The 14,445-nt window shown below is 40.8% G+C and overlaps 1 long non-coding RNA gene across 4 annotated transcripts in view; it reads right to left on the bottom strand.

The window, feature by feature from the left end:
* LOC137851487 (uncharacterized) overlaps positions 1 to 14,445 on the bottom strand; it is a 279,957-nt gene that overhangs the window by 220,271 nt on the left and 45,241 nt on the right. For all 4 annotated transcript variants that reach the window (XR_011093239.1, XR_011093241.1, XR_011093240.1 and 1 more), the window contains exon 3: positions 3,777 to 4,002. This is a non-coding gene — a long non-coding RNA (uncharacterized lncRNA). The remainder of the gene's footprint in view (positions 1 to 3,776; positions 4,003 to 14,445) is intronic.

The raw sequence follows: 14,445 nt of genomic DNA on the forward strand, positions 1-14,445 counted from the left end.
GAGGGATTTGAGCTCATGTTAAGATTGGCCAGCACAATGTGATAGCCTACTTCATCTGAGACTGCTGCAAAACACCATCAGACACTCCCTCTCACCAGAGATAAGGCATAATCCACAGTTTCAACATAAATCTCAGAGAGCTTCTTCCCAAGGTAAGATGAGCATGCTTCAATGAACCACCACCGCAGTGCAGAGCAGAATGCTGAGGGCAAGGAAATGAGTTGCACAACCCCAGGGCTCACTTCATGTGGCCAGAGTCTAGTGGGAAGTAAAAGTGCCATTTTCATCTAGAAACTACTTTTATTTACATTGTTGCTTGCTGATATGGCAGGGCAACTGAGCACTGACCAGAGCCACGCAGCAGTCTTGAGAAAGTTGTATGCCGTTGGAAAGTCTTAAGCAAACTGGAAAAGCTTAGACAAAAAAAAAAAAAAAAAAAAAAAAACTGTCTCAGAAAGTCAGATATAACATGTGTGTAAAGGCCTGGGAGAGGGAATTCTCTGGAGGTGGGTGCACACTCACATTGCTACTAACAACAGTACAGCTGTTCTTTGTTCTTGTTGAAGTACGAAGAAAATATGTTTATGGATAGCTGTAATTAATGTACAACTCCAGCTGTTTAAAAGGGAACTTGGAATTATCTCGCGTATTCTCAATATGTTACTCCTTAAGAAACAGCTGAACCTGGACGTCCTTATCCGCAGGAGAGCCAGCAGTTAGTGTACTGAGAGCTAGTCAAACAAATGTGAATTAAGGTCACCTTAACTCCAAATGGGAGCTTCTGTCCTGGCATTTAGTTCCACTTAACAAATCCATTTCCGTTTCAGACCTTTCTTAGACTTAAATTCACATCCTCATCTCCTGATACCCTGCGGTTAGGGTGGAGATAGGAAGAACTCATTAGCTTCAGTGAGTGAAATGCCACTGAACCACAACCTTCTTTATCCTATTTGTCCAAATTTAGAAACAAGCAGGGTTCCACAGTGAACCAGCTCCAGATTTATCCTAAAGCAGCCTCTATGTTAACAGGTAAATGTGTGACCCTTGCTCACTTTACTTGTGTATGATCAACAGCTTTGGTTTCTAGCCAGTTGTAGGCATGTGAGCTTTTCACATGATCCGTTACTTATTTACAGTATTAGAAATGCATTATGCATACATCTCAAAATGAGTCTGAACTCTCATAACCTCCTTATGCTACTACACAGTTATTTGCTTGAGAGCATTTCATTCTCTTCACCTTCTACCTACTCAGAGCTGAATAAAGAAGCAAACACCAAACACTCAGAAGAGAACATTAAATTTACATTGACCTTCAAGTGAGTTCACCCTAGCCCTAGCAGAGTCATCTGGCCCCTCAGTATCCAGGGATTGCAGACAGACCAGGCAGAGTTATGGGTTTAGCTCAGCATCCCCTTATTTACCTGATGTCAGCTTAGCATAAGGCAGGGGCCGAAGCTCAGGCCCAAAGAGATGCCATGACAAGGGTGAAACACGGAGCACCTTGATGCCCATTCCTACACTGAGTTATTACATACAAAAAGCCCGGCACAGATTTAATTACAAACTTGCAGTACAGGTGATGAAATACAGAAAAACAAAAGTGTGTAACTGTCCAAGCAGGGATATAGAGTTCACGGGTAAAAAAAAAAAAGGGGGAAGGTGATGAATATCACAGATCAGTATGTTTGTCATTGACACTTCCACAAGCACAGCAAAGCATTGTGCTTTTTCTGTAGGAGAGGTGCCCTTTATCATGGGCTGGAAGCACACATTAGTTGCCTTATAACACCCACTCGAAAATCTTTTTCAAGCGTTCACCACCTTCTCAAAACTTATACTATGTCAGCCTAATCAATGAAAAACTGAAAAAGCAGACCAACATCTTGCAAATAAGGAGTAAAAATACAAACAAGCAAACAAACAAACAAACAACAAAGCCACACAGTAAAACCCTTCTCTTGTTACTAGCAGATTTTTGTCATTTTATTTAGAAAATTCTGGGAACAAACACGCAATATGCTGAATTTGCAACTCTAAACGGTACTGGAGATGGAGGTAATTATACATGAGTTGTACCTAGAAACAGAGAACAAAACAGAACAAAACAAAGCAAAGGACACAGAGCTGAGAAGGCCCCAAAATGCTCTCAACCCCCACTAAGTGATTGGATCAAGCTAGAAGACTTCCCCTTCATGAAGGCAAGCAAAGACACCAAAAAGGGTGACTAAAGGCAGCCTTTTCATTAGTAAAGAACAAACCTTATTTGATAATGTGGATATAAATGAAGACAAAGCTAGTGATGAGATGATCAAGATACCTGAAAAAATGTCATAATTCTAGACAGAACAAAATTTTTGAGAGAGACTTTATGATGGTGACTATATATCACATGAGAACTCAAAAAGATGAGAAAAAAGGCTGTTGAGGTTTTGAGAACAGAGTTGTGACTGTTGAATTAATTGTGTCATTTGGAGGGCTTATGGAATCCTTAATTTGAGATAAAAAATGTAATGGAGAGCCAAAACCAAGAGCAATATTGCAGAAAATATTCTGACTTCAATTTGGAAAAGGCAATTAGAGCATAAGTGGAGAACATCACTTGCAGACTGAAGGCTCTGAAGGAAAGCAGGTCTCGTTCAACGGATTGAGTTACACAAAGGAGCAAGTTGAAGAAAATTAAAAGCTCAAAAAAGAACAGGCTACATATGAAAATTTGAAGAACGGTGCATGAAAGACTTTACAAAAAGTGGAAGAGGACACGGACCACATGGATTTCTAGACTTTAGACAGAGCCACTGTAGTTTGTAATAACAAGAATAATTTTGCAAATGTTTGTTGAAAAAGAGAATCACAGAATCATGGAATCATCTAGGTTGGAAGAGACCTACAAGATCACTGAGTCCAACCTCTGACCTAACACTGACAAGTCCTCCACTAAACCATATCACTAAGCTCTACATCTAAACGTCTTTTAAAGACCTCCAGGGATGGTGACTCAACCACTTCCCTGGGCAGCCCATTCCAGTGCCTAACAACCCTTTCAGTAAAGAAGTCCTTTATAATATCCAACCTAAAACACCCCTGGCTCAGCTTTATTCCATTCCCCCTCATTCTGTCACCACGCATGTGGGAGGATAGACCAACCCCCACCTCGCTACAGCCCCCTTTAATGTACTTATAGAGAGCGATAAGGTCGCCCCTGAGCCTTCTCTTCTCCAGGCTGAACAAGCCCAGCTCCCTCAGCTGCTCCTTGGAAGACTTGTTCTCCAGACCCCTCACCAGCTTCATTGCCCTGCTCTATACTTGCTCGAGCACCTCAATGTCCTTCTTGTAGTGAGGGGTCCAAAAAGACAGAATTTACCAAAGTTGGTGTAAAGTACATTATCTTTACACGAGCAAGAATGATTTATTGTGGGAGAGATTCAAGAACTATCAAAATGGAACAGATCTTCACCTCTAACACTGACAGATCCTTTGTTAGTTTTAGTTTGAGTGTTACTACACAGATCTGTGTGATACCTGATTTATGGTAGTGTGAAGACAGACCCAGTCCCACCTATGCTCAGCTCAGACAGAAGACAAATCACTCCTAAAGAGGTGCCATGCAGGTGTGGTGGGACACTCACCACACCACAGAGGGGAACTGCCCAGACCCTTCCCTGCAGGCATACTATCGCAAAAAAATAAAATAAAATACAATATCTTTGCTTTCAATAGCAGCTTCAGTTTTTAAATTAAGAAAACTCACCTTGGATGGATAGATCAATACTTACCCACAAGCCTTCCCTGCTCTTCCTGGAGTCCCTAAGGAGGTTTTTCTGTTCCTTCATGAGGCCTAACCAAGCTCATCATAGTCTTGGGACATGCTGCAGCCTTGAAAACACCACAGCCTCTGTATCCATCTGTGCCCTGGGTTGCTCCCAAAGGAAAGGAGAAGGAAGGGGTCCAGGGATGGGAACGACATTCAGCCAGTCTGCATAGTAGATCATAAGTATATGTCTGAAAACAAAACCAAAACAGACACCCCTGTCATAATGGCATATAAATTGAGATAAAGCACAATCTTTAAAAGCTGAGGTTTGTATTTACTCTGCACCCGAAGCATATCACAATGTCATTGGAAGAGTGCAGAAGGACTGCAGAGAAAAAGAAAAATATAAAGTTAGGTGAAGAGAAGAGAGAACTAGGTTAAAATATGGAAATTACAAAAGAAAACTCAAAATGTCCAGGGTATAGACAAATTCCATAGAGAAAACAATGCAGATGAAAATGCTCTAAATAACGCTGTAAAGAAGAGGCAGTTTAAAAAGACCAGAATAGTCAGAAAGACTCTTAACATCAGTTTAAAATTACAGTTTCTGCTAAACAACAGAAACTTCAGATCCACAATCCAATACTTATATTAATTTATTTGTATGTGCTGGGAAAAATCACCTATTCATTCTGGATTATTACCCTTTTTTATCCATAAACAGCATTATTAGAGAATACAACCACCAAGTACACAATCTCACATCTAAAATCATGTTTGTGAGCCACAGCATACCAGCTGCAGTAATAATGGGTCATGGATCGCAGTTGGTATGTCTCTGTTCTGAAAAATTTTGAGTTAAAAACAGTATTATTTCAACTCAAGGATATATACCTTTTATTGTTGCTGAAAAAGAAGGAAGGAAGGAAGGAAGGAAGGAAGGAAGGAAGGAAGGAAGGAAGGAAGGAAGGAAGGAAGGAAGGAAGGAAGGAAGGAAGGAAGGAAGGAAGGAAGGAAGGAAGGAAGGAAGGAAGGAAGGAAGGAAGGAAGGAAGGAAGGGGGGAAAGAGAGAGAGAAGAAAGAAAGAGGGAAAGAAAGAGAGAAAGAAAGAGGGAAAGAAAGAGAGAAAGAGAGAAAGAGAGAAAGAGAGAAAGAGAGAAAGAGAGAAAGAGAGAAAGAGAGAAAGAGAGAAAGAAAGAGAGAAAGAAAGAGAGAAAGAAAGAGAGAAAGAAAGAGAGAAAGAAAGAGAGAAAGAGAGAAAGAGAGAAAGAGAGAAAGAGAGAAAGAGAGAAAGAGAGAAAGAGAGAAAGAAAGAAAGAAAGAAAGAAAGAAAGAAAGAAAGAAAGAAAGAAAGAAAGAAAGAAAGAAAGAAAGAAAGAAAGAAAGAAAGTCACGAATGTACTGTTAAAAGGGTGCTTAAAAGTGATGAAGACCTTTATTTGAAGCTGCTTAATTTCAGATCAGTACCCTCCAAATAGGGCTGCCACCTGCAGAGAATGTTTCAGCCCAGACTGGCAGATTATTTTAAGTAGTAATGTGAAATTGTGAAATGCTGGAGCATTTTTATGGGGGGAAAAAAAAAAAAAAGTGAACCAGAAAATCTACTGTGATAGTGGATAACATCAATTTAATGGGGCCACAGGACACCAGACTAGTCCATTACAGCAGAGGACAATAGTCTCTTGTGAAGTAGCCTCCCTCCCACGAGGTGATTGCTAATGGAAGACAGATCTACAGCTTCCGTAACAAAAAGAATAGGGGAAAAAATGAGCCCAGACCCTTGACATCAAAACCAGATTCAACAGAAGCAAGGAATAAAGTATGGGAAGGTACTATGCTGAGCAAAACAGAGCTAAAACTCATGAGCTCATGAGATGCTTCAAACATAGGACAGAGCTGGTGAGCATGGGGATTGCTAGAGACCCTGTGAATCCTCATTACAAATGTCTATTTTTTCTCTGAGTGGTGGGAGTTGTTCAAGTAATTGGCTCTTTAGGAAGCTCGAGATAAAATATAACACACTCCGTCTCAGCATGTCTGAGTTAAAACCAGCTGTTGAGGGACTCAGCACTGATGTCAGTGGCTTGAACAGCACACAAAGATCCCCTGTCCTTCCTTGCAAGCTCTTTCCAGCAATACCTTTTTGCTGAACTATTGTTGAATTAAAAAAAATCATTGTAGTTCTCAACTTGAGCACCAAATCCTCCATACTTCTGTCCTAAAACCACTTCCCCTCCATGGTCTAAGCCTCTCCTTTTTCACATCTCTTCACTCCTCTGCTCTCGACAAACATCTGGGACACTTACATGCCACATGTTCCATTTCCTTCCACGCAGCAGGGATGATGAGGACCTGCTCATGCTGTGGGTTACCCTATTAATGCATTTGGCAGGGCTTTACAAAGCACATCTAATGTGCCTGGTCCAGCTGATACCATGTTCTGATTCCCACATGATGTTACATGTCATGTTTCCAAATTTTTGCATGCATAAAAAAAAAAAAAACTGTACCCACTGAGATGAAATCATATTTAGGTTACAAAGCAAATACATGCTGAAATAAATACCACATGCCCAGACACTTTTTGCAAACTTTACAAATTCACTTTTAAAAATTTAGTGACCTCAGCCAGCTTTTCCCATGCACATTCAGTGCAGAAGATAAAACTGGTTTGCAGCAGCTGCTGCCTCAGCTGTAAATGGAGGTGAAGGGAGCTATATTCCAAACACACTCCAAGGGCTCTGAAAATCCCTGGCCTGTAATTACTGACTATTGAATCTCCATGTCACCAAAAATGGGAATAATATCTTAACTTCATCTTTTTGGCAACAGTGAGAAAATACTTTCTTTAGAGTTGCCATAACATTTGGCTGCTGCCATGATGGAAAAGCTCTTGAAGAATGAGCGATGCTTCCTTTGGAGGATGGTTTGTGCAGGTCTTGTAAGTGGGTCAAAAGCCTCCCACGCTGACTGTGCTGAACTGCCCAGTGGTAAATGAACACTGACCATGGAGGCCCTAAGAGATTCAGGGGTCTGTGATTACATCATTAAGGACTAATTTGTTCATATAAAGCAATCAAGTTGGGGCTGCCTAGAAAACTTTCTTTATCTCCTAATTTTGTGACACTTAAATTTGCCACCATGGTAAGATTCTTTCAATACTTGTGAAAGGAATTGTTTCAAAGGTTTAGCAAATAACATAAGAAACACTTCTGAACAACTGTGTGACCTGGTCACAGGTCTCATTTGTCAAAGATGATGACCAGTAGACATCTCTTTGTCTTTAGTGTGTCCCAGGGGTTGAGATACGACTAACAGCAGAAAAGCAGGCACAACCCTGTACTACACTAAAAAACTGCTCCTCGCAAGTAATAGTCTGGGGATGCTGCTTGGTGGGTACTAGATCTGTTGAAATAAAGATATTCCCCCTTTTAGAAGGAAGGGGAAAGAGAGGAACAAGCACAATGTACTTGCTTTACCTCACACCTGGAAGAAAAAGGAAAAGGAAAAGGAAAAGGAAAAGGAAAAGGAAAAGGAAAAGGAAAAGGAAAAGGAAAAGAAAGATTAAATCTACTTCCGTACTTCCATTTCAACTCATCATACAGTGGAAAAAATGGGCATTTTTAAAAGGTTATCTAGGTTTATTGTAAAGCCATTTTAAGGTATATTTGACATACTTACATATGATTGAAACAAGATTAAGAAACTATTCACATTGTTTCTGTAATGTTGGCTGTACTCTGCAGTCTTAGAAGAGATTGTTCTAAGCAAGAAGGGTTTAAGAAGACACAACAAGGGAAAAACAGACCTCTGATATGATACAGAGGGTCGAATAACAGCTGAGGGGGTGCTGAGAGTATTAAACATGAGGTTGTGATGAAGTGACGATAAATAAAGATATCTGTTTTGCTAAAGCAGCAGCCTTTCCACACATGCAGATACCACGGATCTGATTCTTCATTGCTTTGCAATTTATTTTCACCTGTGATAAGGTGGGTGTAGCATACTGAGCTGGCAATAATTTACAGCCCCTTTGAAAGGGTGGAAGAGATGAGTGTAAATGATTGCCAGGAACCAGGGTGTAGTGAGAGATGCATTGACCAGCTTCCAGCACTAGAAATAGCTCTTTTTTTTCTTTGTATTTAATAACTTCCCAGAGGGACACACTCATTTCTGGTCCTGGGAAAACACATTTTAAAGTTATGATATTATTATGTATCAAAAAGCTATTTTGCATCATTTATTATTTATTCACTGAAGCCTTGAGAGCACTTGAGTTTCATCTATGCATGCAGAAAAGATACAACCCAGTCCCAAGAAATTTATTAGCTAAGACATTTGCTATAACTAAACTTGCGTCAGATTTACTTAACAGATTTCTAAATTGATTTAAATAGTGCAAACCTTTCTGCAGACAATGTAAACTTAGCTTAAATGTTACTTAGAGAAATTTAGAAATCATAGATTAGTGACTAAAATCAAGTAAACTGAACTAAGACTCTCAAATTTAAGATGTTTATTACTGTTAGAGTGCAGAAGTATCTGGCCTGTAAAAGTGAATCACATGAAAACTTTTCAAAGACATCAATTCTCTAAAAAAAAATCAATTTTGAAAGAAGAGGGGTTTTTTTTGTCTAGAAAACCTCTTGTAAAACATTAACCAGCTTTTATCCTGCCATTTTGCCGCCTGACTTTATACTTAGCTGCAGCTGCCTATGTTTTTATAATGTGTTAATAAATCTACTCAGACTATTTTTAAATCATTTGTCAGAGAAATGCTTTCTCATTCAGCCTGTGAAGACCGAATCTGTCTGGGAAGTACTTGGCTGCTATACAGATGGGCACTGCAGAAAACCCCTTGATAAAGATAGCTGATTGTGCTATAACCAAAAATAGTTTCTGCCTGTATTAAGGACATACACTGAGTGGAAAATCTGACAGCAGAGAGGTGCTCTGCACCTGTGCCTGGTGCTAATCAGAGCCAAGCCAAAAGTGGCTTGAAGGCTTACAGCCTCTCTGCCCCTTCCTGCTCTTCATATACCAATTCAGGCACAGCTGAATCTCTCTGTGAAATTGGGATGGGATAGGCACCCCCATGAAGTCCCTTCAGGCCCTGGTTTCTATTGCTTTACACTTGGAAGCTGAACTTTCTTTAGATGTGTGGGGCAGAGAGAGGGAACAAAAGATGACGGGGAATTTGCCAAAGCAGCAGAGTACCAAGGATGGATGAAGAAAGATGCACGAGAAAGATGGGGTATAACTTCGGTGAGGTGCCAGCCCCTGGGTACAGGCTCTGCCCAAGACGAATGGAAATTATGTCTGTCTTTTGAAAAAGGTGGATGAGATCCAGGGACCTACCCCCAAATTCACCGCTGTTCACTGCAGTGGCCCAAAGATTCCCACCCATGTATAGCTGAGCTGTCCCTTGCAGCCTGAATGTCTCAGTCTCTTCTTCAGCACATGCTTTTTTTTAGAGGAATTGCAGTCATAAGCCTTTCCACTACAATCAACTTGTAAGTTACAGTCAGTGGGTGAGAAATACCATCTCCTGCTAGTATGCAGACATAGGGACAAGCACGCTCGTGTTTAGTCTAACCTTGGTCTGCCTCTGGAGAATGGGATTTGTAGACCTAGGTCAGATAATTTAAGAGCAGTTTAATAGACTCCTCTTCCATTAGACAAACAACTAAGTGCTTAGGTGAAAATTATATCATTCAAAAACAACTGTATCTAATGGAATATCTGCAAGTTAGAATTTAAACAGCAAAAAAGAGACAATAAATGTTTAATTTGAAGAGGCGGGGTTCAGAAAGTCCTTACAGAGACATCCTGGACTGATTTTTGTCAGTGTCTCTGTCAATGTTCCCTTCCAGATGTGACACCCAGCAGCATTAAGCATCACTGCATTAAGCCCAGGCACTCCTGGTAGAGCAGGGCCTCCCCAGTGCCAGCTCCAGGCTCCCTGCTCAGAGTCATGGCCATGGGATTGCAAGGTATCACTCATGGTCCTTCTCTCCTTGGGGACCTGTGACTCTTGCACTCCTCGTGAGGGATTCACAATGCAGCTTGCACCCAGTCTTGCTGGAAATGCTCTCCAGGCATGATGGGTGAAGTTTTCCTCAGACGTGAGAAGAAGAGATCCCAGTACCCCAGGATGCATGTGTGGGAGTGACTGGCTGTGAGTCTCAGCCCCTTGGTCCCATGTGAGTTTACATGGGAGAAAGGCACTAACTGATGAAATATCTCAAAAACCAGCCACAGTCAGAGCTGTGCGAACTGTGAAATGACACAATTCTGCATGTGTTCATCACATATTTTATCTATGTATCTCCAAAAGCTTTCTATGTTCTGATTACAGCAATGAAAATAGATCTGACCCTCATCCCCAGGTTTACAGAGGGACCAGTGCATTTATAGCATGAACCCCAATTTATGCAGGCACGAGAAATGATACCCATGGTATCGAGGGCTTCCTACCAAACAAGAAATATTGCAGCTAAAGTGAGCATTCAACAGACGTACAGCAATGGCCAAACAAATGAGCAACTCCCCTGGGTTCACACTATCTGCCTGTTTGCATTTCCATGCTAAAGGACTGGTCTTGCTTCCATTAGGAAAGATGGAAACACTCCAAGTGCTTTTGGTGGGACCATATGCCTGCCTCTATACACTCCAGCCTCCTGGGGTGTATATATTGTAGCCTGTATTCAAGCTACGTGCCTGTATGTATTTCCTATGCAATTTCAGCTTTTATAAACCTCTGGAGTTTGCAGCTTTGTCAGCAATGACAATGACGAGTTTTGTTCCAACTGGTGTGTTCCCAGGGAAAGTTTTGGTTTTAAAGAAATGTCACTTCACAGTGAAAAAAAAAAAAATCATAAAAATTGATCTGCTGAAAAATCCTTCACTGGTTCTGCGTTTTGAGTTAATTCAAAGGCTTTTCCTGCTTTTAGGTGTTTTGCACATTCAGGCAATATTGGATCAAAATACCTGAAGATAATATAGTGAACATACATTTTAGTCCATCTTCTTTTGCAGCTGAAATATACCCTTGTGAGTCCCCATTCCAACTGGAGAGGCTGTCTTTGGTCATTTGTTCTTGCTCATCTTGCACAGAGAATTGTAGTACAGGCTTCCAGTTCCTTTTCTGGTCACTTTTTGGGACAGAAGTTAACAACCTTTGGAAAGTCCTCTATACATACTGCTTTGCTCTGGCAATTTCCTCAATATAAACTGCAAACACCTTTAAGTAGCCTTCAAAGTTTAATTCAAATGGCTTCTTCTAGATACGTAGATATTCTTGATTTTGGCTTCTTCTACTTATGCAATTCACTCCTCCATGCATTTCTCAGTCTTTGGATACTAACATATAGCATATGTTCCCCATTTAGCTATTCCTTAATTCGTGTTGGCATCATGTTTGTGACAGAGGAGGAGCAAAATAGTTCCTTTGAGAGAAAATATTTGCTTGCAAAAACAAACTCTTCTTTATATTTATTTGTGTGTGAAAACATGCAAAGCTTTATTTTTTGAGATACGTGTGTTAACAGGAAGAATGTCTTTCACAACCATTCAAGATGTAAAGATGCTTTAATGGATCTTACCTAATAAAAATGAAAAAGTGCATGTGCTAAGGTGTGTTTAAAGACTTAAACTATTTGTGTGTTTCACGTTTATTAAAGCAATTGGCTCCTGTAATGGTGCTGGAAGCACAATGATGGAAGAGAAAACATTTTTAAATAAATTGCCTTGCCCATAATTGAAAAGTTTTGGGAAAATGCTTTTAGCTAACATTTCAATTTCTGTAATTGTTTTGCAAAATACAGCTCAATGACTGTAAGTCTCATGCTGAATAAGCCTGCCTCGATGCTTTCAGACAGGTAAAACCAAGAATCTAAAGAGAAAAAAAAAAAAAAAAAAAAAAAAAAAAAAAGCATACAGTGTAAGCACTTGTATATATTATAAAGTATAAGGAGCACACATATTCAAGACCACAAATCTGGGAACAGAAAAATAAGAAACAAAAACAAACAAAAAAGACCCACCACTATCACCCATCACTATCACCAAGTGAGAATATGAGAAAAGAAGAATTTAGAGTAGTTTTGTGGCTCTTTTTCTCAATGGTCACAAGTGCATACCATTAAGGTCAACACTGATGATTGCAAGGTTTCGCCATGTCCTCCTATAAGGGAAGGTGACACACACCAGATCTGGAATGTTTTTAACAGGGAATAACATCCCAGGAGTTGCAGGTGCTCTACTACTTCTCAGAATTTGACCAAAAATTACAACATCCTTTGTTTCAGAGGAGGGCTGTGCTAGTAAAAATGAAAAAGAAGCATCAAATGCAGAGATACATGAGCTGCCTTCTTTCCCAGGATTATAGAACTCTCTGGAAATGACATGACTTTAGCTCCTGCAGAAAGTCCAATGGGAACAATACCAGAGATCTTTGTAGAAGATTTGAGGATGAGGCCTATGAGTTAGTGTCACTTCAACCCTCCATACCCTCTTGTCTTTACAATATTTCTTGATGCCAAGCCAAAGGGTGGTGGTGGTAAAGGGGAGGGGGGATCTCTTCAGGGGAGCGAAGGGGACAGCCAGCTCTTAATTCAGTTAACGATTGCAGGAAGTGGTTTGTCAGTTTAGAGGTAGTCCCTGCTCAAAGCCAGTGCCCTTCTCAGAAATGAACTTGCAGTTCTCTAAAGATAGATTGCGCAAAACACCAGGGGGCCCTCGGGAACCTGCAGCCACAATTCCCCAGGCAAGGAGCGCCAGAGCAGCAGCGAAATGCCCCCTTCGTGCAGCTGGTCTGTGGACTAAAGTAACGCTCGGTGGAGTGGGTCTCTTATGCAAGTTCTCAGGTTTCATATCCGCAGCCACCAAATTTTGTTAAAAATATGACAGCTACTTCTGTCATATTTTTTTTTCCCATGTAATTTTAACCGTAACTTCAAACTGCACATGATGCATTGTCTGCCTTTCAGGGGTGGCAAATGGAGGTTTGCATAAAGCAGAGGGCTTCCCTCAAGTTGCCAACTTTTGTCACGGAAAGGTCAGGTACGCTGGGCACAACTCACAGTGGTATGAGTTTGCAAACCACAGCAAATAATTGGTCCTCTAGGTGATGTTCAGAGCGATCTAGTCATGCAATGTGGCACAGTAGGATTCAGTTGGATATGACAGCCATGAAATAGATAATTGGGAGTGAAATAAGATGGTACTTCAAGGAATAGCTCCTGGGTTTTCCTAGAGCAGTAGTGAGGATCTGATCAATATAATTACAGAGTATCATGGTGTCCCATCCACACTCCCATGAATTGTACAATCCCTTTCATCAGACCCTCTAACACATCCTGTAACACCATATTTTTCAACCCATAAGAAGCCATTCCAGCTAATCCATCTGAATGACATCCTTTTGCACTGGGATAAATCTGGATTATCTGCACGGATGTCAACAGATTGACTCAGAACTTGACATCCTTGCAACTGGAGAACAGAATCTTTGTCTTATTTTCAACCCAACGGTCCTCAGCTAATTTATGTTCCTTTTGTTAACCAAAACCACAGAAACTGGCACAAAGGTGAATTGAGTGCTCCATCTAACCCAATATGGAGCCCTTGACAGAAGTAACGACTTCATGAGAAGACATCTTAGAGTAGGCCCACCCTTCTCCATAACTGCGGGCCAGACCCAGCCACACGTCATGCAACACAACAGTGTTATTGGGAGCATGATGGTCCCATTGCCATCCCTACTGCCCAACAGCAACAGGCTGGCTGTCTCTTCCTCTGCAGTGGTGGTCGTATCTCAAGAGAGAAACAGGTCCGTCCATCATGATCCTGTCACTGTGTCTCTCCAGAATGACTTCAGCAGTGACAGATTATTTGTTATTTTCTCCCGCAGAGCTTTTACACTATTGTAGGCCAAACACTTCAGGCAAAAAAAAAAAACAAAAAAAAAAAACAAAAACAAAAACAAAAAAAAAAACAGCACTGTGTTTTTTTCTGTTTGTGAACTGTTGTTTTGTTTGTTTGCTACTTTGATATTTTTTTTTTTACCAGTAGGACCTCAAATGCTGTATGGCATAGTGGGATAGGCTTACTTTCAGATGTTCTAAACAGAAAGACCACAAAGCATGGCACCAGCTCATACAGCTCAGGCTGGAGACCAGTGAACACATCTTGTTGTGCAGACACACTTTCTGTTGCTCTGGGGCTAATCCACAGCTCTCTTCCCGAGCTTACTGCAGGTTTCTGCCAAAGGCAGAGCTCACCGTAAAAACACTGCTACATAAAGGCAGGGATTTTCTTTTGAATTCGTGTCCTCAGGTTGGTGGGAGTGTATTCGTTTGACTTGTTTCATCTCCAGAGACGATATACCTCCCTTACTGCTCACTGTCCTGTTTCATCTCTTGATGGGGACCATATTAATTTATTTCTTCCCTGTTTAATGAGCTGTGGCTTGAACTAATCTCCTGTGGCAGCAGCTTCATGAGGTCTCCCTTTCTCCTACCACTAGAGTTCTGCAGACATGGCAGCAGGAACCTACTTGAATTCTGCAAGGAAATGCAGAATGTGTAAAAAAAGTGACCAAAAAGAAAAAAATCAATTCACCTAGAAGTGTGTATTCCACAACAAATGCTAAAGTAAGGGTTCCACTCACTTTTCTCCATGGGTAGCAT

The sequence above is a fragment of the Anas acuta genome, chromosome 2 (assembly GCF_963932015.1).
Source record: "Anas acuta chromosome 2, bAnaAcu1.1, whole genome shotgun sequence".
NCBI lineage: Eukaryota > Metazoa > Chordata > Aves > Anseriformes > Anatidae > Anas > Anas acuta.